Source organism: Diabrotica virgifera, chromosome 7 (genome assembly GCF_917563875.1).
Source record: "Diabrotica virgifera virgifera chromosome 7, PGI_DIABVI_V3a".
Taxonomy (NCBI): Eukaryota; Metazoa; Arthropoda; class Insecta; order Coleoptera; family Chrysomelidae; genus Diabrotica; species Diabrotica virgifera.
In genome coordinates, this window is record NC_065449.1 from 162,402,008 (window position 1) to 162,406,505 (window position 4,498).

The 4,498-nt window shown below is 32.0% G+C and overlaps 1 long non-coding RNA gene across 1 annotated transcript; it reads left to right on the forward strand.

Moving 5' to 3' along the window:
* The first annotated feature begins 358 nt into the window (after positions 1-358).
* LOC126888835 (uncharacterized) lies at positions 359-2,542 on the forward strand. Its single transcript, XR_007699667.1, has 3 exons — positions 359-632; positions 1,268-1,426; positions 2,362-2,542. It is a non-coding gene; the product is annotated as an uncharacterized LOC126888835 (long non-coding RNA).
* Positions 2,543-4,498: the final 1,956 nt, after the last annotated feature.

Sequence of the window (4,498 nt, forward strand, 5' to 3'; positions counted from 1 at the left end):
TACGTGTAAGAGATACAACATTACTTATAACATACCAGACAAACTAAGTGACATTTTAGGCCTACAGTGCAATAATGTGTCAAATTTAAAGAGTTTCCCAAGTTCAATGAATACAATATTATAAACATACAAATGTAATAAAAATTATTGTTCGCGAATATTCAATTTGGAATGCGATTTTGTTAATAAAAAAAATACTTATAACTTATGCAAAACCCAAGCGAGGCATTTATATTTATTTCTTTTGCGTTCATTTTCAAATTCGCCGTGCATATATTTTTGTGCATGGCGCTTGAGAGGGCATCACGTGACTAAAAACGACCAACCAACGACCTCGCTTCGGCCATCTTGGCATCTTCATCTTGGCGACCTTGCCGTTGCTCGGCCTTGCCTTGCCGTGGATTGTTGTTTGTATTTTGTATTATTTGTGCTTTTTAAGAATATTTTTTTAATTCGGATACTTTTATAATAGCTTTAATAGTATTATTAACATAGTGCATAAAATGGTGTCCTGTTTTTAACGCAGTTGGAGTAGCAGAAACAAATGTAGATAAAAAAATCTGCAGGAATAACGTTTCAATTATGACAGAAGCTCAAAACAAATGACTGTGAATGAAAAGCCCTATTAAAAGGTTAGTATGCAAATATGTAAACGAAAGCATGCCCTGTATTTCAGAAAATAAATTAATACTATTAATACCCTAATAATACTATTCATAAAAAATCTTTTAAGTAACGTAGATATAACAAAGTGAATAAAAGGCATAAATCAGAAGAATTATTATTTTATTTTATAAGTTAATAATTGGTCATATCCATTTATTATTTTAATAATAATTGTGAATAAGCCACAAACTTCGCTTATTCCTAACTAAAATAGTAAATAGAGATAGGTAATAACAAAAGGATTTGTAAAACTAAAATAATTCTTTTTGCGTTTTTGCTAGTGTATGCGTTTATAAATAGGATGGTAGACCACACACTATAATATGCAGTACCAACTAATGAATACACAGAATATTATAGTCGATTTGCTAAACTCAGTCTCAGTACTAATTACTGTAATTTTGGCAAAATTGGCCAAAAACAAAAAAAATTACCTACTAAAATCACTAGCCAGTTGTGTCTGAGTTTGGGGAACTGACTATACTAATAAACAATTTCTAAGCTGTTTTATAATAATTTTGTGAGTTCATTAATCATATTTTTTATTTAAAACTAAAATTTGTTAATAATGCTTAGTAATGCATATATTTTGTATTTTTAGCTTTCCAGAAGATCCTGCGAAGAAGACAAGAAAGTATAGATTAGATTTGTTAATAGAGGAGTATGTTCAAAACACTTTTTAGAAAAAGATATTGACAGAACTTCACTTTCATCTGTTCGTTTGAGAGACTGTGCTGTTCCAATAGCTTATGTCACACAGGTATATGCATAACCTAATTAATAATACAGTCCGTACAATATAGATACTGTTGTAATTCATTATCTACATCGGAGATCTAAGTTGACATTGTTGCCCAACTACAAAAAATTTTTGAATTCATTTTAAGTCAAATATATCACATAATTATTGCGAAGTAGATTATACAACAAAACAGATTAATATTCAATGTAAATAAATAAAAACATCAGAAATCGAAAACAAGAATTAAGGTATAATCTTATGTTACAGTTATTAAGGTACCAAGGGTATTATAGGGATATACGTTGACCGAAAGCGTTATTATTATAATACCTGTGGTGCCTTCAACGTTTAATGTCCGACTAAATTATTCTTTATATGCGAAAAATTTGAATGAATTTTGAATTGATTAGTTTTTAAATAAGTACATTTACCAGTAACAGTAGTAACGTAATTGTGGTAACCATAGTTTTAGTTAGGTTGATATTTGTCAACTTGACAGTATCTAAGTCGTTATTTAAATTTAATGCCCAAGGGCGTTATATCGTACTTAACAGACTTCGAAATGTCATTATTTGTCAAATAATGTACCAGTAGGACATTAAAGTAAATAATAAAAACAATAAATATAATGAATACTAAATACTTATTTGTTTGTGAAAAATCTATTTCTTTGTGGCTTTTTTGTAATTAATTATTCTAATGGGGAAATAAGCCACAATTTACTTGAAAAAATAATTTTATTAAAGTTTCTACTTCCACATCGGATGTCGTTGTCAAAATACAAAATGTTCATTATTATTATTTTATTTATTAAATATTATTTATTTAAATATTATTTAGTATTTATTTTTTTATTATTATTATTTATGCATATTATTACCTGTAAATAATATTTCTTCTGATTGTTAATTGTAAAGGATAGAAAAATTACCTTTTATTTTATTTTCTTTTAGAATCAGCTGAGAGAAGTGGTCTACAAAAAACCAGAAAGGAAACGGAATATGTGGCTACGAAAAGCAAAAGAAAGGTTTACAAAGCAAATGTGACACATTTTTTTATAATATTTAGGAATGTCAGCAAATTACATTAAAAAATGTATGTAAAGATTTTTTGCAATAAAAATGTTTATATTTATCAAGGATGTATTATTTGGTATGGCCATATATCGTCAGTGATGTGACAGTACCTCCTATCTGTTTTTTTTCAAGAGATTTGTAAGATAGACTAAAAACTTGTTTCGGCCACCTCCTGTTTTCATATATTTTTTGACTTGTTTTGCAGTAAATTCAACTATCTATTTACTACAAAAAAAGTCAGAATACGTACGAAACCAGAAAGTGACCTTAAAAAATGTTTTTCGTCTCCTGCAAACCTCATGAAAAAACATATAGGAGGTATTGTCACATTACTGACGATATATTTCAGTGAATGTCTAAAAAATATACTGTGAATGTTCAAAGAACGTTCGTAGACATTCATGGAATGTTCTAACAAGACATTCAGTCTAAAAATATACTGTGAATGTCCAAAGAACATTCATGGAATGTTCCAACAAGACATTCAGTCTAAAAAATAGACTGTGAATGTCCAAAGAACATTCGTAGACATTCATGGAATGTTCCAACAGAACATTCTAAGAATATTTAAAATGCTGACACAGCACTTTCCTGGTACTTTCCAGGGACATTCGTGTGCATTTGGGGACATTCCAGGAATGTTTTCAATGTCCTGTGTGTACATTCTAGGAACATTCATGGAATGTTTTGTGTTATTAGGGCAACTATGCACAACCATCATCCCATCCTACACAACACAAATTAGCAGCCTACCATAGCATGATACATAGACTGACACAAATTCCCATGAAAAAAAATAACTTCGACATAGAACTGAACATCATTAAGCAAATAGCAGTAAACAATGGCTATAACGAACAAACAATTAACAAAATTTTAAATCAAAAACTCCATAAGAAAGCCCTGAAATTAGTGTATCCCCCACTACAGAAAGAACCCAGTACATTCTGCTCTCTCACATATACTGGCAAGATAACAACAAAAATAGCCAGATACATAAAAAAGAAAGGAATAACACCAGCTTTCAGAACAAAACAACAACTTAAGCAAATACATTAAGAACAATAAAAGCCGAAAGAGAAAGCAACTACAGGGTGGTGTTTACAAACTAACTTGTGGTGAGTGTCCAAAAATTTACATCGGTCAAACTGGCAGAACCTTTGACAAACGGATACCAGAACACAAAAGAGCTTTCAACAATAGAAAAACACACACTTCTACATACGCACTTCACCTTCTAGATCATAATCACTCTTTCAATGAAGAGTTTCAAATTCTGCATATTCAAAATAAAGGCCTTAAGCTATATTTTTTAGAATCTATGGAAATTAATTAAAAAATACAGATATAATTCTGAATGACCAACTCGAGATAAACAGCTCCCCACTCCTCAACCTCTTCAGTTAAAGACTTAAAAAGGCAAACACATCGTAAACTTAATCCCCGAACAGGGAGAAGTTGGTTTTTTGCGGTTTCCCAACTTCATTGCACAATTATACCTGTTCGTCCCAAGAAAATAGCCGCAACTATTTTCATCACTCGAACGCTCACTGTCCACGCTGCGCTCAAAAGCCACCTCCTGACCGCCGACGAGGGACGCAGGCCTACCTGTCGTTGCACAATGGTTTCTAGGGAGATTGGTCGAGAGCAAAGCACGGACAGTACACGTAAATGTCTATGGAACCAACATCAACTCCATCAAACTTTCTTCTCTGTTGTCTTTTGGCCTTCTGGACACCACCGTCCGGCTAACCCAGGAACACCACACTTGCCCTAGTGCGTTTTTCGGACTGTTTGCTTTTACGATCCATCACAATACATTCACCACAAACCCTGAAGAGGACAAAATCCTAAACGGGGACACTCATTGATAGCATTTCCACATAGCATTTAATCTATACACGCAAATCAAACAATGAGATGATGTAAACGTAATCACTTGAGAAAGGCACTCTGTCGAAACAGCCGTAGTCACATATATTCCTGCAGATTTTTTATCTACATTGCTTCTGCT